Here is a 24,643-nt window from a genome sequence, read left to right on the forward strand (position 1 = left end):
TCCTTCACCGGAGTGGAGTTTAGTCTGCTACCGTTACTCTGACGTTTAATACTAGTTGGAGTTAACCGTAGCTAGCCAAAGAAGAACAACCACGTCACCCTTATTCCCCACCGTCGCTAGCTAGTTCGTTTACATACTTTGTCATTTCTATCCTATCCATCAGTGTTTTTCTACACCCTGTTTAGTTTCACCATGTGTCACCCAATGTCTACAAATAGTTTTCAGAGTTAAGACAGTAGCAAGTATTTGCCATAAGATGTCGCCACAGCACATGTTTTGTTCTGACTAGCTGGCTCTGTAAACTGGGCTGAAAATTACACTGAGGTCTTGTGAACAAGCCTCAATCGTTTTCCATTGATTTTTTTCCACACACCAGACAGAAAGTAGAGAAAACAGACTAAATAAAGTAGGTGTAGGAAAGTGTTTGATACAGCATATTAACTCTCAATACCTTATACTCCACAGCAAATATCTCTGTGATTAGGCCTAACTGCAGGGATGTTCACAAAGAGACCCAAGAGCACAGCCAGTGTGGGCAGTAAGGGGAAAGCCAAAGGTGTGTATGACCCCCATATATAATAAGTATATGGTATAACCTCTTGAGTACATCTGACTTTGGATCACCATATTTATTCACCTTTTTAAATGACGCTAATGCAATTTAAATGAAAAGTAAAATGAAAGTACATAAAGCATGACAATTCAACATTTCTGCTGTTTTGAATCCATATAGACAAAAAGGCTGATGAGTCTCCTGTAGGAAGTGTTGCAGGGTCTGGTAAGATTTCTTTGATGCATTATACAGGCTAACAGACAGTTTCATGAAGGTTCCTGGCTCATTTTCTGTAGATCAAACTCTTGATACTGTACTGTTTTGTTCTGCTAACACTTAAATATAGAAAAATAAGCGGGGACTGCCCTGGCATGAGTTCACTGAAATTCATTGGACTCTCTTCTACTGCTCCAGAAATGTAGACCACTGACACTATTTTTCTGATGTTTCCCATGAAATTCAATAAACCATTAGCAACCTGAATTCGGCTTTCTGAATAGGCCAGCGACAGGTCTCTAACACAAAGGGTTGTGTGAAAATGCTTTGCCTAAATTACTGCGGCCTTCGCTATAGTAGAATCTCACTATAGCCTGACTGATTTACAATTTGGAAAGCAGGACATAATTTCCCTCTGAACTATCAAGTCTGTCTGATAAACACCAGCACGGTCTGGTTTCTCATCAATTCACATTACTATCGCAGCAGAAATAAACACAGTACTCTAACGTGTTCCAAAACAAACAGGACAGAGAACAGCTCTTTGCAAAGTACCCTCCTGATTGAATGGCAAGCCTGTATATGAATGCTTCCATTTGTGTGAGTGGGCCTGGCTCCTACGATACATGTCGATCACTCAGAGAGATACTAAGGGTGCCAGAGGAAGCCTAAGGCCTGAGCCTATTTTACTCTCAAACGGTGATGTAATGTGCACGATATACTCATCAGTGCTGACTCTTTGTGGGGGAAAAACCTGTATACCCTTTGCATGCTTTTGATGTGAGCAAGGGTGTACTGTTGCAGACCCTGTGGACATACACATGTCTACTGGTATAATATCTATTTTTTTACAACTCAGTCTCATCCCTACGTTGTCAGAGGCAGAGCTGCTTTCATGTACTGTATTTCAACGCCACCCCTGCAAACATGCTTTTGGTAATCTGTCTCAATTATAAGTCTTAACAAATGCAGTCCAGACCAGCAGAGGAAAGGGGTATCTTTTTACTTTAGATTAGGTCATCGGATCTTGTGTAAAGGGAACATGAGAGTGTTATGCACTTGGGAGGGTCATCTTAGCCGATGCAGTATGACACAGCACTATAGAATATAATGTGTTGGAGTTGCTCTGGAGAATAGTTTAAGCTATAGGTTAAGTATGCTTGGTCTGTCTTTTGTAATTTAAAAAGGTGTGTTAGACAAAGTTCAATAGTTGAGCATTTAAACTACATGGTGATTCAATATGATTCACCTGCAGTTTTTTTTGGGGGGGGGGGTGGGGTGTTCTTAGCCATGGGAAGTAGGGTTGCTGCAGCAACCACTGAAAAATCAAAAAAATAAAAAGAAATTGTAGACAAAAAATGTTTTGCTCACAATAGTAGTGCACTGGACCTTTACTACTATTAGTGGACCGATATAGCTGTCTGTAGCGCATACATCAACAAAACTCATCTGCCACTAGCCGTAGAGGAACTTTCTAGGATCATATTCAGTAGGGCACACCATAGCAAAACATTTTGCCACATAAATATGTTTTCTTATTGGACAAATTCCATAAACAGTCTGACCCTTGTCCCTCTCACATCAAATGACATCTTCCCCATGACTTTGACCTCTGCCACCTAGGAGCTGTTTGGGTGTCGCTGTGATGAGGACGTCACTGGGGACAACCCCTACAAGATCTTGAGGAAAGAGGACATCATGCAGGACATGAGGATTAGGGCGGCTGTGTCTGATTTCAGCCCTGTAAAGCAGATGGTGCTGGTAGGCTGATCTAAGTCTTTATTTTCATGCAATATCCTTCCAACCAATATGATGGTTGAATCAGAGATCTCATGATTAGGTTGAGGGGTCTGGGTAAGAAAAAGACCTGCTGCCACAGTTCCTAGCCTGGTCCCCAGCCTGGTCTCATTGACTAGACGTAACATAGTAAATGTAAATCCGGGACACTCATATTACTATGATATGTCAAGTTTGGTATGGTTACATAAGACAGATGGTTACTTAAAAAGGCAAAAGCAAAAATAGGGTTGATGGTTGGGGTGGATGGGTGGGTGTATAACGCAAACGACTAGCACCCCAAAGGTTGCGATTTCGAATCTCATCGCGGACAGCTTTAGCATTTTAGGTAGCAACTTTTCAACTACTTTTAAACTACTTCGCAACTACTTAGCATATTAGCTAACCCTAACTCTAACCCTAACCTTAACTCTTTTAGTTAACCCTTCTCCTAACCCTAACCTGACCCGTTTAGCTAACCCTTCCCCTAACACTAACCCTTAAACCTAACTCCTAAAACTTAACCTTACCTCTAACCCCTAAGCCTAACTCCTAGCCTAGCTTATGTTAGCCAGTTAGCTAACGTTTGCCACCTAGCTAGAATTCGTAACATATCATACGTTTTGCAAATTTATAACATATTGTACATTTTGCAAATTCGTAACCTATTATTCGAAATGGGTGATGGACATCCCCAAATTAATACATACTATACAAAATGTAAATACAAAATGTTACACTAAATCGAGGGTCTCGGCTTTACGTAGAGAATAATACGAAATGCTCTGAGACCAGGTTGTGGTCCCAGATCTGTTTCTGTTTTTAACCATAAGAGATGGCAAGACGGCACAAACAAGTCTGGGAAAGGGCTACTTAGTACCCACCTTTCACTCTATTTCTGATAGAGTCAAAATATATAAAGACCCATCTTACTCTTCTTACTCCACCTAGCGTCCAACTTTCCTGTGTTTTGTAGCATGCCCCAAAACTAGACTACTGTAGATCATCAAATATCACTCCGCTGTGTGGTGTAGTGCCGTTTCCATGGTGACATGTGGGTGGATGTTTGTCCTCTCTAACACCCTGTGACAACAACTCAGGCTCTTACTGACCCAGACCCCCCAGCCCATGTTAATGATCTTGTGCGAATATTCTTAATGTCTCACTCACAATGACACACATTTTGATCATTTAGAGTTAAATCCCATGACCAAATGTTAAAATTATGTTGAGTCTGAAGTTTTAAATAGATATCACTGTTTTAGTCAGTGTACTTCTGCTGTGGTTTAAAAGTATCATATTTATAACACCCGCATGTTATGCAAACCTGCAATTCCCTGTGTGCAGTGCACTGTGCACTCAATTACCTTTCTTGTGTGTGATAAAACAGGACTACCCTTAGGATGAGCTCCTCCTAGTCTACGACAGGGACTTAATCTACGTGTCCAGCTTCTACCTGCTTCTAACAGTGGAAGCAAAGGACAGGCACATAAAGGTGAGTCCATTTATTACCAATAATCTGCTCTTCAGATTATTATTTTTTTAAACAGTATGTATTCTGCACGCACTCTGTGACATACAGGAGACAATCACATTTTACTACTGTATATAAATTATACATATATAATGAAATTAAAGTAAATGATTAAACTCAAAACAGCTCATGAAGAATGTCATCATTCCTATTCTCATCATTTATAATGTGTGTCTGACTCATGCAGCCCATGTGTTTGCAGCACAAATTCAACAATGAGTTGTTTGGAAGGAATCGGTGACAGTGGCTAACCGCAAGCATTGGGAACTGGGAAAATATATTTTGAATGGTCATCCAACTCGGAATTGTAAATCTTTTTCTTTGATGACAGAATTTGCCCACGAAGGACCGCCGCTCACAACAAGGTCAGTCCAAAAATGTCTTATATGCTGCTGCATAAATGATGTAATATGCCAGAGAGATATGGTCAGCCATATTAGCTATGTTTTTTAAAAAGGCAGTAAACGAGGTTGAATTAATTGTTTCGCTGCCAGACAAGGCTCCACTGATAGTCATGTGTAGCAGTGGTAAGATGTTGTCACGACTTCTGCCGAAGTTGGTTTCTCTCCTTGTTCGGGCGGCATTCGGCGGTCGGTGTCGCCGGTCTTCTAGCCATCATCGATCCACTTATCATTTTCCATTTGTTTCGTCTTGTCTTCCCACACACCTGGTTTCAATTCCATCATTACATGTTGTGTATTTAACCCTCTGTTCCCCCCCATGTCCTTGTCCGGAATTGTTTATTGTAAGTACTTGTGCACGTTATGTCTGGTGTGCAACGGATTTTGTACCCATTTGATTGATTCTTCTGTTTTCCGGTGGTTTTTATTATTAAACTGCGCCGTTGTAAACACAGTTTTTGCTCTCCTGCGCCTGACTTCTCTGCCGCCAGTACGCACCCCTTACAGATGTTGGGACTGCTGTTGGGACAGCTTTATGTAGGCCCTAACAGTTTGTGGGCACCGTTTGTCACCATTATAGTGCAATCAATCTATTGTTTAGTGTTGCGTAGTGGCTTTGCTGGCATGCATCCCACTTTCAACAAATATAGCCACTTACAAGGCACGCCTTAAAATATGTTAATGAGCCAGAGACTTTCCACCGCCCACAACATTTTCATTCTACATTGTTTTACTTTTGAAATTACAGAAAGGCCTTACACCTTGCCCAAACCGGCTGCGCGTGTGCGCCATCGTGCACTATCGTGCATAATGTATTTTGCTCCCCCACACCAAACGCGATCACGACACGCAGGTTAAAATATCAAAACAAACTCTGAACCAATGACATTAATTTGGGGACAGGTCAAAAAGCATTAAACATGTATGGTAATTTAGCTAGTTAGCTTGCACTTGCTAGCTAACATTCATTTGTCCTATTTAGCTAGCTTGCTGTTGCTAGCTAATTTGTCCTGGGATATAAACATTGAGTTGTTATTTTACCCGAAACGCACAAGGATCTCTACTCCGACAATTAATCCACACATAAAACGGCCAACCGAATCGTTTCTAGTCATCTCTCCTCCTTCCAGGCTTTTTCATCGTTTAAATTATATGGTGATCGCATCTAAACTTTCATTGTATTACCACGACTACCGGCAAAACAGTTCGTCTTTCTATCACCCACGTGGGTATAACCAATGAGGAGATGGCACGTGGGTACCTGCTTCTATAAACCAATGAGGAGATGGCACGTGGGTACCTGCTTCTATAAACCAATGAGGAGATGGGAGAGGCAGGACTTGCAGCGCGATCTGCGTCAGAAATAGGAACGACATCTATTTTAGCCCTTGGTGTCCCAGACGCTCGTTGGCGCGCGCAAGCAGTGTGGGTGCAATAATTGAATAACATGGATTTCTAAATTTATTTTGCGACGCTCCCACACGCGACGTGTCCGGTCAGCATGTTAGAGTGTGCTGTAAAACAAATGTATGGTATTTTACGGTGCATTATACGGTAATCTGCTGTATTCAGTTTATACAGTATCATAATGTTGATTAATACAGTAAATGACAGATCAAATTACAAAAGTGGCTAACTGTGTAAGGATTACATTAAAAACGACCCAGCTGCTCAGTCAACCCAGCATGAAAGTAAAAAATACCTAACTGATGGTTAAATTTGGTATAATCGCAACAAGCCAACATGTTGGGTTATTCACGCAACCCAACTGTCTGGGTCAAAAATAACCCACCCACCCTGTGTTCTGTCCAATATTTATGAAAAAAATATACAAATATGCACATCCAACTTATCAGGCGCAGGCCAGAAGAACGTGTCATGATGAAGATCTAACTGGGATCGACATTTTTTATTTTTTGTGCGTCTGATTAAATCACCATCGGAGCATAGCAGAGTTGCAGACATTTCTTTTTTCTCTGTCCAATATTTACCCAGCACTGGGTTACCAAAGAACACAAATTGGGTTGTTTTTAAACCAACATTTTGTAGGCGTTGAGATACAGGTGTTGATCCATACTGAGTAATAAACTTCTTTGCGCTGTTGTCATCTCAGGTTGTGTTATGGGATATATCCGCCCACGTAGAACAATGACAGAGCACCCGCACCAGCAGTGGAAAGAACATCGCAACGAATACTAACGCGTTAAGTACAGTACAACCCAATGTCCTAAAAACACTGACTTAATCCCAGTGGTATACCTCATGTGAGGTCATTGTTAAGTCTATCAGGAGTCACATTTCTGTTTCATTATATTCACTTCAATCTAGATCCACAGTTCTTCGCTAAGTGTAAGAGTTAGCGTTAAAGCTCTGTGACACAGTGAGATGATGAGTTTCTCTTCGTCCTCAGCCTTTAAAATAATTAAAGGGGAATGCAGCGGTCCTGATGGTCCTTTTCAAGCTAACCCTGATGATCACAACAAACCAAACCTAACCCACATACTCAGGCAACCTAGCCCCACAAACCTCAACTCTGGCCAGGCCTTACCAAAACCTGTTACAAGGGGAACATTACTACAACATCGTAGACTATCTCTGCCCTAACTTAACCATATACCTCTGGTAAACCAGACCTAACCTAACCATATACCCTGGCAAAACCAGACCTAATTAGAACACAGCAAATTCTCCAGTGTTTAAAACAAAATCAACACCGTGAGTGTTGTCTGTGGACCGAATATAGAGACCGGAACAGTGTTAAATTAACACACTGCTTAGTGTAAAGCCTTATTCAGATATTTCCCAGAGTGCCTTGCCTTTCGAGTAAATTGTAGACCGGACACTTCTGATCTCCAGCACCATGGGTACCCATACAGTTAACTACGCATTCCTTTTTTATGCACTTCTGCACACTTCTCACATCACTGCTGCAACATGACCATCGTCTTTTCACCTAAAACACCATGATGGGTTTGGGAAAAAAGCTTGAGCGGAATAACTGACACAATCTAACTTGACTTTGTCAGGAAAAGACTGCACCAAAACGTCTTCTCTGTTTCCCCATGCTTTCCACCGGGTCTGCATCACAGCATGGAGAAGACTACGCTATGCGACTACCTAAAGCATCTAAACTGAAACAAACATTTCAGTAACGGGTGCAATAAATCCAAGTAATATATTTGATTAGTTAGAAACATTTTTGTGATTTATATTTGAGTAGTATAAGATGAATTAATGAATCAATGAAACACAAACATAGATTTTGAAACAAGTATCAAGTATGAAGACAAAGAAAGAAAGATGCTCATCAGAGAACGGGGTATAATATATATAACAATTATAAAAATGTACCTGCAATAGAACATGCTGGTAATGATAATGTTATAATGACGGTTGTGGTTCAAAGTGATGCGTGTGATTTTCACACACCTGTATTAGTTAAATACGTATGGCATTGTGGTCCTCTTGAGACAAGATGGCTAGACAAGATCGAACACAGCATGGCCGTGAAATAATAAAACAAAAAACAAAGAAGAAGTACATCTATCTCATCATTCCAGTTACATCATAGGGGTTATTCATATGGGCACAGAAGACATCAAACATATTTTAACTTTACTTTTAAAGCTGCCCAGAGAGGACTTTGTTTTTATGGGCAGAGGCAACTCATTCCTTTCTGAGGCTCCAGTATACAAGAAACCACCTTTCCCAGCATTACTCCTGAACCTGTATAAGCACCCATCAGCAACACCTGATCTGGTGCTGTGATTGTGTGCATCCCTAACACGAGGAAAGTAATCACTTAGATATCTGGGTGCAGGACCATAAATACTCCTGTAAAATAAACCTAGTCTAATCTGGGACACCCTAGCCTCAACAGGCAGCCAGTTTAGTTCCTGGAAGCAGCTCCTGCCTATGTGAGTACGTGGACTCACCTTCAATACTACCCTGATCAGCTTATTCTGGGCTATCTGGAGCTTCCCCTTCATAAGTTTAGATAAGCCCCCAAACCAGGAAGTACTAGCATAGCCAAAATGGCATTGAATGAGGGCAGTAGCTATCACTTTCATGGAGTCCTTATCAAGCAGCTTGGACTTTCTAGCCAAAAACTTAGTCCGGGATATAACCTTCCCTAGCACCTTATTGGCCATGCTCACACCTCCCAAGCTTCCACCAAGGACACATCCCAAGTAGCTAACAGAGGTTTTAGTAGTCAGCACCTCACCCCCTAACTCCACTCTGATTTCAGACGACCTACACAATTTAGGTCTGGATCCAAATATAATTGCTTCAGTTTTCCCTAAGTGCAGAGATAGCTTATTATCTCCAAGCCATTTACTACACTATTTATCCAAGGCAAAGATAAGTATATGTGTCCCCTTTCATCTGTGTCTGGTGTTAGCTAGTTACTGACTAGCTAGGTCTTCAGCCAGCATGGAACAAAAGGGGGGGGCAAGGGTTGTTTAAAACTCTGACGCAGTTGTCATGTCAACACATCCATCATTGCATCTGTGAACCGCTGAACAAGAGACATGCCAAACAGGAAATGTATTAAAAAAAGTATTGACATTGTTGATGCAATGTTGCTTGAGGTGATTTTACTGCAACTATGCTCACTACATCCAACATTCTTGTCATAGGCATTTCAAAGAGCTGTCAGTCGTGGTAAGCTGATGAATATAAGATCCCCGCCTACTCAGCCTGTCTTTTCAAACTTCCTGGTAGTTAGCCATAAAAATAAAATGTTCTCATTTGTTTTGACATTTTGCATGTGAATCAGAATGACTGTTTAAGTTTGTAAACAGAACATTTTTGTGTCCCTCTCTCTACACTCTTTTCTCTCTCTTCGATTTTATTTTTCTTTCGACCGACTAGGGGACAGTGCTAGTAACAGTGGCTTGACTGCGGCTGGTGCTGTTCCCCTAGTCCACGGACCACTCCGACACCTGAAGGACTGGGGACAAAGGAAACAGTCTAGTGCCCCCGGACCATCTGAGCCACCTTTACCACTCATATCACCCTCAATCCCTCCACCAAGACAGTTCAGGGGGCCACCAGGCAGTCAGTGGGGAGGCATGCCAAGACCTGTGAAGAGCCAAGAACCACCGAATAACAAAAACTACCCGCCAGAAGCCCTCAACCCCAGTAACCCATCACCATGACCCTGAAAATAACATCAAAACAGAAAGACACACTCCAGATGGCTGTTCATGGTTGCATCCCCACTAGGGAATCCATCCATAGACACCACAAAGTACGTAGAGAGAACTGCCCCCACGGATGCACTCACACTGAACACACCTCCCACCTGTTTGAGAGTGCTCCATGGCCAGGTGGGTCTAGGCCCCGTTTATTCCCTCTGTCCTCCAGCGTCCAGCCTTGCCGCTGCATTGCACTTCCTCCAGCACCAGTCCCAGCATCAACTCAGTTCCCAGTACCAGACCACGAAACGAGACACAGACCTTCACTTAGAGCGAGCAGGCCACAAGGGAGTGCCACCGCTGACCTCCAGATCTTCCTTGTGTGACTGCTTGCGCCTCAGATTGTCCTTCCTCCCCTCTACAGACCCAGTACCCAGCCATGGTTACCAGCCCCTTCGTCAACCCTGGACACAGCATTGGCCACCACAACATCCACCTCCACCCAGCCACTGAATATAAGTTTTTCATCATTTTTTTTCAGCATACCTTTTGATGAGCAGTTGATTAGATTTTTCTGCTATGATTTCATGACTTATTGATGTAATTCCTTATTATTTATTGAACAGTTTATTTACTGAATTATTATATTTTAACTTGATTGAAATGTGTACATGTTTTAACTTAATATACAGTATATACAGACACTGGGAGATGAATTCACCTTTCAGCAGGACAATACCCAAAACCACTAGGCCAAATCTACACTGGAGTTGCTTACCAAGAAGGCAGTCAATGTTCCTGAGTGGCCTAGTTACAGTTTTGACTTAAATCTACTTGAAAGTATATGGCAACACCTGAAATGTGTTGTCTAGCAATGATCAACAACCAATTTGACAGAGCTTGAAGGATTTTGAAAAATATAATGAGCAAATGTATTACAATTCAGGTGTGGAAAGCTCTTAGAGACTTACCCAGAAAGTCACTACCAAAGACGTTTCTAGAAGGATTGACACAGGGGTTTGAATACTTATTTAAATGAGATATTTCTGCATTTCATTTTCAATACATTTGTAAATATTTATAAAAACATGTTTTCACTTTGTCATTATAGGGTATTGTGTGTAGATGGGTGAGGGAAAAATATATTTAACCCATTTTGAATTTGAATTCACAACAAAATGTGGAATAAGTCAAAGGGTATGAATACTTTCTGAAGGCACTGTATGCACAGTGTTGGGGAAGCTACTTCATGATGAATGATATCTAAATTTGAAATGCCATAGACTACTGATTGCAAGAACAATTCACTCTAGAGTCAGACGATAACAGAATGTGTAATTTAGTCTATAAAAACTATGTTTTAGGTGAGAATTAGGCAGGTCTAATGCCGGAAAAAAATAGTACATTTTTGCCCACTTCACCCCTATTTCTTTTAGCAAAAAAGTTCTACAGTACATACTTCTAGTATTTAGCTACTCCGCTACATGGCAAAAAAGTAGTTAACTACTGAAAACACAACCCAAGATTTTGTATTTAAATGTATTTAAATTACTAGCTGAATTACATATATTCACCTCGGATATCTCTTGGTGAAGGCCACAGGACTGAAAATGAATGCATGTAACAACCATAAGGCTTATAACCCTTCAGCAGGGCTATTCAATTCAATGCCTGCGTCTTCTCTCCCTTCATTCACTGTGTCTCTGTTTCCTCCGGTCACATCCAGTATCCAGAGTCAACAACACTCACACACACCACACTCCAGCTCTTACCTAAGCGCTCTATATATAGGCCCCTGATAGGTCTGTTACAGCCGATACCACACACACACGTACACAAACACACGGCTGATATAAGACACACATCTGATTACATTTTCCCTATGTGTTGGCAGAACGAACAGTGTCAGTTCTATCAGCTAAAGGCCAATTAACGATGAGTGCTTTGAAAGGTGTGCTCTTCCTAGCACCTGTTACTAACTTATCAAACGTAGTGCACAGTATAGGGAATAGGGTGCCATTTGGGATGAATCCAGTGACATACATCAAGGCCCATCCAGTAGACATACAGTAACATATACAGCATCTCCAAGCATGCAGCTATACTGTTTAGTCTAGATCTCTTTCCAATAAGCCAGTAATCTCAGCCCTCATGAGAAACAGAGCCAACGACTGTGGTTGCCAAAGTAAAGAGTTCAATCGCACGCTCTGCTTTAGGCAATATGTACAGTAATTATAACCCACATTCTGGTTTAATTTCCACTGTTAACAAAGCAACTAACTACCGTGTTTGATTTCTGTCTTTAGTGGAATAATAGAATAGAAATGATAATTCTGTTACAATAAAGTATTTAGAAATATCTATTCTAAAGAGAGAGTTCAAATACTGTACATTTAGTTGTTTTGTTGCGAGTGGAAATTCAAACCAGAATGTGGTTTATATTATAGTTATAACTCTGTATCTACCATAGTACTATTATGTTACGGAGCCTATTGATTGACCTTTTCAGTGTGTATGACATCCTGCAGTTTGCTGTTTGTTCTCTGCTGTTTTGTGTGACTACCACACTATAAATCCCAAGGCATTTTTAACTCAAATACTTATAGTAAGTTGAACTCAAAGTCAATGAACAGTAATTATTACTTAAAATGTTTATATGGTACTGACTCAAAACTAAATGAGAAGTCACATCAAGTAAAATTTTTAGGTTATGATAACAAAATAACTTTCTATCCAGCATGCTCTACTGTAGGTGAATTTTTTCGGGAATTGTTTTTAATATCTGTATTTTTGCATGTACATTGAGTGATTGATTGAATACTCCTATGCTACACAAAGATAAATAACATACATTTTTCTAAACAGAGCCACTCATTTTGTTGGATTTTTTTGCACCCGTTACTGAAATGGTTGTTCCAGTTTTAATGGCTTAGCTAGTCGCCTCACACTGTCCCTATCTCTGGCAGTCATTATGAAGATAAATTGCAGGTCAATAAAAATTCCAACTGTTGGATATCCTAACTCTGGCTGGATTCCAATTGGAAATACATGTCCCTTTGCAAGCCAGCATAATATGACTTGCAGGTACGATTGTGGAATTCTGGTGAATTTCCCAGGTTTTCCAGAAATATCTGTTGGAAGATTAAAATCTGGAAATTTTTGTTAAAGTTACTGGAATTCTGCAACCCTACTTGCATGCATAATGTGGCCTATAAACCAGGAATGTTATGGCACTGTACTAGAGTAAAGCTAGGCCTCAACAAGGCCTTACGCGTTATGTATTGTCATAAAGAGTTTAACGATAATGTTCACCTTGGATGAAGGCCACAGAACCATGTCTCTGTCACTAACAAATACAGTCATGGTTAGTAACTCTACAATCCACTTGAAAAGGCAAGGCACACTGGGACATTATATTGGAGCTTTGGCTTAGTGGGAGCATTACATTTGTGTTGATACAACTCAAATTTGGACACCCTACAGGGTCACAGTGACTCTATCGGTTTGAGTAAAGACTACAACATCACTTTAAGTAACTGTACTCAGATATATTAAGTACAACGGGTTTCCTCAAAAGTATTGAGTAATGACAGCCATTGTGGTTTACAGTTTGACAGGATGCTGCTTCCACTGTAGAATACAAATCTTCTATTCGATCATGTAAAAACATGTATAATTTTAGCTGGTTCTTACCATGGGAAAAATACTAATGTCCTTTGTGCTTGGCTATTTGACTTAGATGTGGGGGTTTTTCTACTTCTAAATGAAACATTCTTGAAAGTTTTCCTGACTTCCAACTCACTCGGCTCCCACCTTATCAGATCTAAAGTAAACACTAACAAAGTGCCCAAAATAACAGAGAATGGGAGAACTACTCAACTCAACACAAAGCCGACGCTTTAAAGCTTTCACACCTAATTTACACACTGATATTCAAACACTTACGTTAAAAGGGTCAACTAGGCCCTGTTATCGATCTAATGATTTCTGAGTCTAATTTTGGAATGATGACCCTGTATAAATTACAATCCAATCGGACTTAAAAGCACTTTGACCGTTATACAATTCATTTTAGCAGGATCTGAGACAGTGGATCAGTGAAAGCAGCTACAGCAGAGAAGGGCTATAGTAAGAGGTTTATAGGAGAGGTCAAGGGTGAATGTTACAATTGGCTTTTAGACATATTACTGTGGTCCATCTACATCAGGGTTCCTGTCAACACAAGCCTCCCTAACAGGTCAGAGCATATAATACCAGGTGACACATCTTCAAGTAACTTGTCATGATGCCTTTATAGTGTTGTTGTCTAATGATATCACTAGCTACATGCCTTTCACACAGCTTCATTTACCAAGGAAGAGAAGAGGTGTTAGGCAAGATTTTGAAACACAATGTACTGTGTGTGCATTAATAACAGCAATGGAGACTTACGAGGTAACCCTTTCTTCATGCTCTATGCTTGCATGGAGTGAACATTAGTTCATTAGGCAAGGATTTTCTACTAGAACATCCCTGGTCATCCCTACTGCCTCTGATCTGGCGGACCCACTAAACATAAATGTAAATTATGTCTGAGTGTTGGAGTGTGCCCCTGGCTATCCGTCAATAAAAAAAGAAAGACAATTGTGCTGTCTGGTTTGCCTTACCCTATTGGATGAATAAATATTGTAAGACTCCAACCATCTGCATCTGGGTCTCGCCTTGTGTCATGATACTGACTGGTACAGTATATGCTCAAAGTGACATAAACATAAAATATCTGACTAAATACAATCATCCTATTTAAAAGAAATACTGAATTACCCTCTGTCTGTGTCTGTGTCTCTCTGTCTGTCTCTCTGTCTCTCTCTGACACCAGCAGTGTGATGTTTTGGGACATCTGTGCTCCGAGGGTGGCGACCCAGACCATGGCCGACCAGAGGAAGGCAGAGGAGAAACCCCTGGAGAATCCTCACAGAGTTCCCAACACCTTCAAACACCTCAACCTGGAAACCACTATTCAGGGTACGGCATAACATACTGTAGCATTACTGGTTTATTAAAAAAACTGTTTTAGTGGTAACTAAAGTGGTAACTTAGTGGTAACACTCCTGGCACATATAATGTGAACCCAGAGACCAGGGTTCAATCCCCATGTTAACCCTTCTTACTTTCACATCTACCTTCCCCTCCACTTCTAATCTGTTAGAGTTACAAATACAGTAGAACATAATGAAAGATAGTGGTGTTTCACTATTTTTTTCAAATATATATGAAAAATGCCTGATTTAGTAATGCACTGTGTGTTTGACAGTTCTCTAAATGTATTAGATAGATGTCAAAGCTATTCTCTCTGTTATGTCAGGTTTCCCTGCCCAAGATCAATACCGACGCAGAGTACAGCCCTTTGAAATTCAGCCTGCGAGACAACACCTGTGACAACCATACAGGTAGAAATGCAGTTGAGCATCTCTCGTCCCTCTGTTTATTTCTCTTGCTGTTAGTCTCCTTTTCCTCTTCTCATGTCCCCCCTTTTTTTCTATCACCTTGAAGCAACATAGGTGAGCAGAACACTGAACTGTGAAGGCAGGAAGCCCCCCCCCAAAAAAATCGGTCTTTAAATCAGGAACCTTAGGAAAAATATATAAAAGATTTAAGAGATACGAGACTGGTTACTCTTTGTAATGGACCTGCAGGGCACACACTACTTTTGGATTGTGTTTGCCAGTGTGTATGAGTGTGTGTCTGTACATTGTGTACGACCTGCTTGTGTATGATGCGTGTGACTGTGCACTGTCTCTGTTTCTACTTTGGATCAGTGGGCGCCATGGTCAGTGGGGCATGGCCGCCCACACCGTCTCGGCTCTCTCTCATCTGGTTTCACACGGTTTTTAACGATCCGTCACAGACCCAAATGAGGCTCTCATAGTGAAGAGGCAATAGCTTTGTTGACTGTTAGCTGTTTGCAATATGCTGCCAAGCCCCTGGGGCCAAAAGATGTTCCTTTGTCCTGGGTGATACATCAACAAGAAACCCAGCTTTGATGAAGGTTATGGAATTAATACACTTTAAGTTACTGAGCTCAAGGTCAGTTTACCTTGTGTTATTAATTTACACATGGCTTTCCTTTATCTGTCCAGCTCTTATATTTTGCCTCACAACACAGTGTTTTACCATTTTCTTTTCAGGACATCCAGGGCTACAAGTAGAACACAAAACAATTTGACATAAACAGTTGCCTTCATGAGTTTTATTGACAAATGTCAATAATGTGATGTTAAACAATTGAATCCATTTTAGAATAAGGCTGTAACGTAACAAAATGTGGAAACAGTTGAGGGGAGTGGACTGTATAAGTAGGAAAATGGTATGTACAGTTGTAGTTAGAAAGGATGAGCTATTTCGAGAATACCGTATGTACATATAAAGTGAGTAATCAATCAGCTTAATTTCTCAGAAATAAAATACAATTTCAACAGAATAATGTTGCAGGAATGTTCATCTTATCTGTATCTAACTACAGAAACTATTTCAGAACAATAACCATTATGTAAACATTATTAACGTGACCAGTGTTAAATGACTCTGTGTACCTACGGCAACAGTCAGTCTCTAAGGCGCAGGGTAGAGTACCGGGTGATAGCCGGCTAGTGACAGTTTCTAAGGTTCAAGGTCAGCTAGTGATGGCTGTTTAACCAGGCAGGTGCCCGTGATACAAGTCAGTATTCGGCGTCCCTCCATTATGACGTCGGGAGATGACGTGGAAACCGGCCACGAGGGGCAACAGTGATTGCTGTTACCTTCAAGTAGGTTTCGATTTTGCTAGGGTGTTGTGGATGGCCGTAAAATGCTTGCAAGTTCAAGATTTTGTTTTAGGCCTGTCCCAAACCTTAACCCTTACCTTAGCCTTTCAAAGTTAATGCCTAACCTTAAGAATTCATAGTTAATGGCTAATCTTTACCCTAACCTTAAAAACTTGGGAGTAAATCATAAACAAACCATAAACACTTTGAGATTTGACGTTTGGAACTTCGAAATTTTATTTTTGAGAAACATGGATGAACATCTAATTCTGATATGAGACTGTGAAATCTTGATGAGTTTAACAGCCTGATGGCCTTCGAGATAGAACCTAAACTCATATGAAGGAACACAATTTAAATCATCCCCCAAATTGTACCTTAATGTATCTTTGCCACCCCAAAATGGAATGTCTACTAATCTTAACCATATACCACTGTAGAGCACTAAGGGAAGATGACAGTGATTATGATTGAAACCTGCGTTTATCCTTTTTGTTCAGAAATTATACCGTATTTGGCTCAGAGATTATGTTTATTTATTCTCTTTCCTCTCAAATAGACAGAACGAAATGACTGTTATGGCATAAATGAATGTCAAGATGATCGAAGACTAGCTTAGGGCTAGAGAATATATTTATTTTCAACTCAAACAAATCTCTCTCGTCCACCCATTGTTTTGCGCTTAGTTGGAGACACAAACACACAAATTAAATTCCGACTAGACCAAATACTTTTACGACTAGGCTACATCGACGCCAACCTCAAGAACGTAAAAACAAACACAGTAATTACTGTTTTCAGAAATGTGTTTAGATTTTCTTTCGTCTGTCCCTGATAAGATTGAAATTCAAAATGCTCTTTATTTTAAAAAACTCTCTCACTTTCTCACTCACACCACACACTGAATTTGTACTTGCTAGTCCTGGCCTGTTGCTAAGGAGTATGTGGACTGGGATGTGGATATGAAACTAGAGTTAAGGTTAGGGTTGAACCGGGATGTGGGACATGAAGCTGTGGTTTGGGCCAAGATTAGACCTCTTGAAATTCAACCATAGCACTGTTGCGGTGTGAGAAAGAACAGTCTCTTGTCTCATGGCAACCCTGTGGCATTGTGTGACCTCCTGCTGTCCTCCTACCAGCACAGCTCAGCAGTCTCCATCTGACTCTGCTTTCATCTGCTCCTATTTGCCTTCCTGTCATGTGAGGTTTCGCGCTGCCACTTTACTGTTCACATCCACTTCAAGCAGGGGTGTGTGTGCGTGCATGTGTAAAAATAAACGTGTTAAGTGAGTGTATGTTCGTGTGTGAAGATAATTGCGCGTTTGTGTGTCTGGACGTGCAAGTGTTTGCGTTACGTGTGTGGGCTCTTGAAAACATTCTTTAGCCCCTGCAGCTGGGCCTAAGAGCTGAGATGAGCATGTGTGAAACGTGTGGAGTTCGCAGAGAGATTTAGACCTCCCTGTGCAACCCCCAACCCCCCACCCCCTCCCTACCCCTTCCCTGTACCCCCACACCCCCACTAAGAGCAGCTAGCAGCGAGGGCCAGCACAATGCCCCAGCCAATGGCTTAATTTGACAGATCAGATTTACAGGCCTCCTGCCCAGCACCTGCTTGCGTTGTTTCCCAGGATTTGGAGGAGAAACCTCAAGAGGCTGCTAGCGGTGATAAAATAGGAATGCAGCCCAGGCCAGGCCAGGAAAGCATCCCCCCGTAGTTTCTTCAGATGTCTCGCAGTTACAGATCTCTTATTTTTACGTTTGGGAAATCTCTGTGGCTTAGATGCTTAGATGAAGAAATCAACTGAGGAAAATCTGACAACATGAATACTCTCCAACCCATGTATGCTTGTATGTCATGCCTTAGTCAAGTATCCCCTCATGAGCTTCTCAACTATAACTTATGAAACAGTGTCATAACTGCATTAAAGCGGATTATAACTGTGTTACAACCACAGATATATGTATGTTGGAGCACATTCAACAGCCAGCCTGGGAGTGCAGCAGTCAGATCAGGTCCCAGGGAGAGTTGGGGACAGAGTGGTGGGAATATGAGGGGTCCTTTGTCACCCTTCGCTTGTTGGTGCTCGGGGGACATATGGATGCCTGCCTGCCTGCCTCATTCCTCAGACCCCCCTACACCTGCCTCACTGAGCCCTCTCACCCCTCCTCCTCCCTCTCACCCCTTCCACCTCCTCTCCCGTGTGAGTAATTCATGGAGAGTGAAGTCACCTGTGTGGCGTTTCATCTGTCTGACATTCTTTCCCTTATATTCTTTACCTTGGTGTTCTCCATGCTTTCTCTTATACTCTGTGTATTTATCTTGCGTTCTCTCCCTCTTTATCGCTCGCTCAGAGATGGTATCGGACCCATGGCGTGACAACCTGGCCAAAGCTAGCTGCCTCCACATTTTGCAGTATCCCCTCCCTCCCCTAATCCATCCATTGCTCTCCCTCCCTCCCTCCCTCCCTCCCTCCCTCCCTCCCTCCCTCCCTCCCTCCCTCCCTCCCTCCCTCCCTCCCTCCGCACCTCCAGTCTCTTTCATTGTAACCACCGCCTGTCACTGGTGACTATGGAGCTGTTTACCCACTCTCGACCTCAAATGTAACCCTGTCCCTCTCTTTTCAGTTTCCCTATTTCACCCCCCAGGGAAGAGTGCCCCCATAACAAACCAAACTCACCCCATTCATTCCCAAACGCATCACTGTCAATCTCAAACCCAGCCCCTGCATAGGGTAAACTCATAAAAAGTTCAGGCAATGCTTTTTATTTTTTTCCCATGCTACAGATGGCTATATCGGTCCGCTAATACAGGACTAGTAAAGGCCCAGTGCACTAATTTTGTGAAAAAAAAAAAAAAAAACTTTAATTTTTATTCTGCACCACCCTCAGCACCCCTAATTCCCGTGGCTATGCAGACGTGTGTGTGTGCACGTGCATGTGTGTATGTGTGAAAAACGCACTCATTATTTATGAGGAAGCTCTCCCTTCACTGCATGTACCTACTAGCAAAACAAGATTCACTCCGTTTTCTGAACAATTTAATGAAAACAAATCCAGATTTCAATAGTGTACATAGAAAATAAAGAGTGTGACAAATGACATTTTCAATCGAATAGACACTTTGTGGCACTGTGTTAAATGAGTTGTGTGGGTGGTGGGCCACTGGTCTTAGAAAGGATCAGACATCAGACTGAACACTGGACACCAGGGTTGGGGTCAATTCCATTTCAATTCAGCAAGTAAGCTGAAATGCCAACTAAATGAACGGAAATGGAGTTGACCCCAACCATGCTGGTCACAGGGTGTCTTATCAGGTGTCAGACTGAACAGTCGGCTAGGGTAGGATGTCAGATGTCAGCCTTGTTGTCTGTGTCAGACAGCAGACCCATGTCCTTCAGTATGAATTTCTCCAAGGACAAGTATTCCTGATAAAAAACATTCTTTAGCCCCTGCAGCTGGGCCTAAGAGCTGAGAGGAACATGTGTGAAATGTGTGGAGGGACCTTTTGCAGAAAGATTTAGACTTTAGCTTCATGTCCCACATCCCGGTTCAACCATAACCTTAACTCTAGTTTCATATCCACATCCCAGTCCACATCCTAGGGTTAGGGTTTGGGTTGTGGTTGGTTAGGGTTGAACCAGGAGGTGGACATTAAGCTAGGGTTAGGGTTGAGGATAGGGTTAGATTTACACCAGGATGTGGGCATGATGATAGGGTTAGGATTTGGGTTGTGGATGGGAGGTAAATTTCATTGGTTGACCTTTGAACCCATAAGAGATCAGGTGGCCAGGTTATTGGAATGTTACCTCTTGACTCCTTTCATTTTCTCTTTTTAAAGCTATGTTGAGTTTTGACCAAAGTCTAGGCCTACTCTCTCCACCATAAAGCTGACAGCTGAGGAACACAATGGGAGGGATTTGAAGGTGTGTGTGTATGTATGTGTGTGTGTGTGTGTGTGTGTGTGTGTGTGTGTGTGTGTGTGTGTGTGTGTGTGTGTGTGTGTGTGTGTGTGTGTGTGTGTGTGTGTGTGTGTGTGTGTGTGTGTGTGTGTGTGTGTGTGTGTGTGTGTGTGCCTGCCTTACGCGCTCTGGGAAACCTGATCTGAGACGATTTAAGCAGAACTTTGAGAGGAGACTGGGTGGTGGCATTCTGGAATAGCAAATATCACTGCACTTCCTCCTCTGAGGATTGAATCATCACCACAACCAATATTGTATCATTTGGACCAGGGGCAAATGTATGAGAAAGGAATGAAGCCAGAATTTGTGGTGAATAAGTGGACGCTAGTTGAGATGTTCCGCTTGCAAATTGTAGGGGTCCAAATCTCAATGAGAAAGACCAACGCAGCTGTCAAGGGATATTTTAAAGCTTACCGTTCACTTTGCTTTCTCCTTCATCCCCACCAAAGCCAACGCTGATCCTCATCCTGTTCTAACACTGAAAGGAGATTGCTCTCCCGAAGAAGGGAGCGAGGGAGAGAGACAGGAGGCGAGAAAAATAGAGAGGGATAGAGAGAGGTGATTCCTCTAAGAGGACGAATGGTGGCGGAGCCTCAGAGGCCAGGGGATAGTTGAGGACACTGCATGTATGGAATGTCTATCCTGGCTGCAGTTATTCTAGAATGTTAAGGTTCACAGAAATTATGTAGGCTTAACTCCAACTAGTACATTTTATTCCCTGGCCATGTTCATTACAAAGACATATATTAATTAGTTTGGAACATATTAGCCTGATTCAACAAACAGTAAGCTTCTCTGAACAGTGACCAGTGATTCTAATATGCTGTTTTGTCTTTGTAATGAATGCAACGATGAATACAATGATGAGACAGCCTATAGGGAGGAGATCAGAGAACTGGCAGTGTGGTGCCAGGACAACAACCTCTTCCTCAATGTGAGCAAGACAAAGTAGCTGATCGTGGACTACAGGAAAAGTCAGCTGAACAGGTCCCCATTAACATCGATGGGGCTGTAGTGGAGCGGGTCGAGAGTTTCAAGTTCCTTGGTGTCCACATTACCAACGAACTATCATGGTCCAGACACACCAAGACAGTCGTGAAGACGGCACGACAAAAACTTTCCCCCCTCAGGAGACTGAAAAGATTTGGCATGGGTCCCCAGATCGTCAAAAAGTTCTACAGCTGCACCATCGAGAGCATCCTGACCGGTTGCATCACCGCCTGGTATGGTAACTGCTCGCCATCTGACCGTAAGGCACTACAGAGGGTAGTGCGTACGGCCCAGTACATCACTGGTGCCAAGCTTCCTGCCATCCAGAACTTAAATAATAGGCGGTGTCAGAGGAAAGCCCATAAAATTGTCAGAGACTCCAATCACCCAAGTTATAGACTGTTTTCTCTGCTACCGCACGGCAAGCGGTACCGGAGCGCCAAGTCTAGGACCAAAAGGCTCATTAACAGCTTCTACCCCCAAGCCATAAGGCTGCTGAACAATTATTCAAATGGCCACCAGACTATTTACATTGACCCCCCCCTACATTTGTTTTATACACTGCTGCTACTCGCTGTTTATTATCTATGCATAGTCACTTCACCCCTACAAATTACCTCAACTAACCTGTACCCCCGCACACTAACCTGTACCCTCGCACACTGACTCGGTACCGGTACCCCCTGTATATAGCCTTGTTATTGTCATTTTATTGTGTTACTTTTTATTATTTTTTACTTAAGTATATTTGGTAAATATTTTCTTAACTCTTCTTGAACTGCACTGTTGGTTAAGGGCTTGTAGTAAGCATTTCACGTTAAGGTCTACACTTGTTGTATTCTGTGCATGTGACAAATATAGTTTGATTCTATTCTTTTTTGTATTTAATACAGCAGACGGGGCCACGGTGGAGAGCATCAGAAGCTTCAAGTTCTTCAGCGTGCACATTACTAAGGACCTGAAACGCTCCCTTCACACCGACAGCAGGCGGTGTGAAGCAGGCTACAGCACCTACTTCAACCTCAGGAGGCTGAAGAAGTTTGTGGCCCCTAAGACCCTCACAATTTTCTACAGATGCACCATCGAGAGCATTCTGTCGGGATGTATTATCACATGGTATGGGAACTGATACAGCCCAACGCATCATCGGGGGCACACTGTCTGCCCTCCAGGACTTCTACAGCACCCGGTGTCACAGGAAAGCCAAGAAAATCATCAAGGACCTCAGCCACCTGAGCCATGGTCTGTTCGACCCACTACCATCTAGAAGGCGGAGACAGTACAGGTGCATCAAAGCTTTTACAGAGAGACTGACAAACAGCTTCTATCTCCAGACCATCAGGCTGTTAAACAGTCATCACTAGCCAGCCTCCGGCCAGTACCCTGCCCTGAACCTTAGACACTGTCACTAATCAGCTACCACCTGGTATACTACACTGAACCTTAGAGACAGCTGCCCTATGTACATAGAGCCATTGAACACTGGTCACGTAACAATGTTTACATACTGTTTTACCCACTTAATTTGTACTGTATATATACTGCAATGTGCTGTCATTACTCAAAACTTTTGACGAAACCTGTTGCACTTAATATATCTGAGTACAGTTACTTAAAGTGATTTTGTTGTCTTTACTCAAACCGATAGAATCACTGTGACCCAGTAGGGGGTCCAGATTTGAGTTGTATAAGCTTGAAAAAAATATGCCCCCACTAAGCCACACTTTCAATATAATTTCCCAGTGAGCCTTGCCTTTTCGAGTGAATTGTAGAATTACCACCCATGCCTGTATTACTTCGTGATGGAGAGATGGTTGTTGAATTTTAAAAAATCAGTCCTGTGGCCTTCAAGTGGGTTTCTAGGTGCATGTGATCATTATCATTGATATTGTTTTGATAGTACAAATTCTGTTAACTTTCCCAAAAAATCCTGCTTGAAGGAGTTCTGGAAAACCAGGGAAATGTACCTCAATTATGCAACTCTACCTGCAAGTCACATTTCAACTTCTTATTCACCTGCAATCTGCATTCATAATGACTGGCAGGGTTGGGAAAAGTGTGAGGAGACTACCGAAGCCATTTAAACTAGAGCAACCATTTCTGTATTTATTTTTGTGTGGCATAAGATGAATCACTCAACAACTCAATTTACATGCAAAAACACAGATATTAAAAACAATTCCCCCAAAATCTACCTGCAGTAGAGCATGCTGGGAATGTTTTTAAAATTCATAACTTAAAAAAATAGAATAGATGTGACTTCATCTTTAGGTTTGAGTCAGTACCACATAAACATTTTAAGTAATGCAAACTTTTCATTGACTTTGGTCAGTGTACTAGTCACATAAACATTTTGCTGCACACGCTATAGCATCTGCTAAACTGTGTACCCGACCAATAAACTTTGATTTGATTTAATGCAATCCTATTCTAGACATCTAAGAATAGACTGAGGTGATCACTGACCGACTTTTGGTAAGCCGAACTGGAACTGCGGGATCACCCGTTCTGCATCTCTGAGCAGTGACAGGTGACAGAGAGAGATTTGAATATGTAAATCATTTTCTTTGTAAATAATACCTATTTTCTTTGTAAATAACACTTAATGCAATGTATAATAATCATATTCTAGACTTCTGAGAATATACTTAACTGATCACTGACCCTGTAAATAAAAGTGGCGTGGAGCCGGGCATGGAATGCGAGCCGCCTAGAGTGCACTGGCATACAGTACCGTACACTCTCGCAGCTCATGTGCCTGTCATCCATCCTATTTTTTTTAAATTGAATAAATCGTTTTGACAGTAACCCTCCAAAAAGTCATTCATAAACTTTTTGTACTAGGAAGATACGGGTTTGTTTCTTGGGCTTCAGGAATGTGACCAAAAAAATATGTAACTGATTGAAAGTAAGAGGATAACGGTGAACAAATGCCGTGGTCAAGACTACGACGGCGCCAGTGCAATGAGTGGAGCTTACTCAGGTCTTCCAAAGTGCATATCAGACCAAGAGCCTAATGCTTCCTAGGTAGTTCTTTATGAGTTATATAATAGGAAATGACCGTTACAAGGATGGTAAAAACAGCTTGATTGCCATAGCAACATTAGGGAAAATGGGCAGAAGTGAGTGGTGCTTCAAATACAGCAGTTCTGTAACATCTTTAGTTGAGCCTGTCATTCTCCTTAATTGACGGCCTCAACACATTATGGAAAGAGATTAACTGTAGGCCTATAGGAAGCTCTAGGGACAGGTCGTCTGGCTACTGGACAGCCAATAAATTGGAAGATGCAA

At 41.9% G+C, this 24,643-nt stretch overlaps 1 long non-coding RNA gene across 1 annotated transcript; it reads left to right on the forward strand.

The window, feature by feature from the left end:
• The first annotated feature begins 3,934 nt into the window (after positions 1–3,934).
• LOC139578702 (uncharacterized) lies at positions 3,935–24,155 on the forward strand. The gene is made up of 5 exons (XR_011675593.1): positions 3,935–4,040; positions 4,282–4,444; positions 14,480–14,625; positions 14,966–15,050; positions 22,246–24,155. It is a non-coding gene; the product is annotated as an uncharacterized lncRNA (long non-coding RNA).
• Positions 24,156–24,643: the final 488 nt, after the last annotated feature.

Source organism: Salvelinus alpinus, chromosome 6 (assembly GCF_045679555.1).
Source record: "Salvelinus alpinus chromosome 6, SLU_Salpinus.1, whole genome shotgun sequence".
NCBI classification, from domain to species: domain Eukaryota; kingdom Metazoa; phylum Chordata; class Actinopteri; order Salmoniformes; family Salmonidae; genus Salvelinus; species Salvelinus alpinus.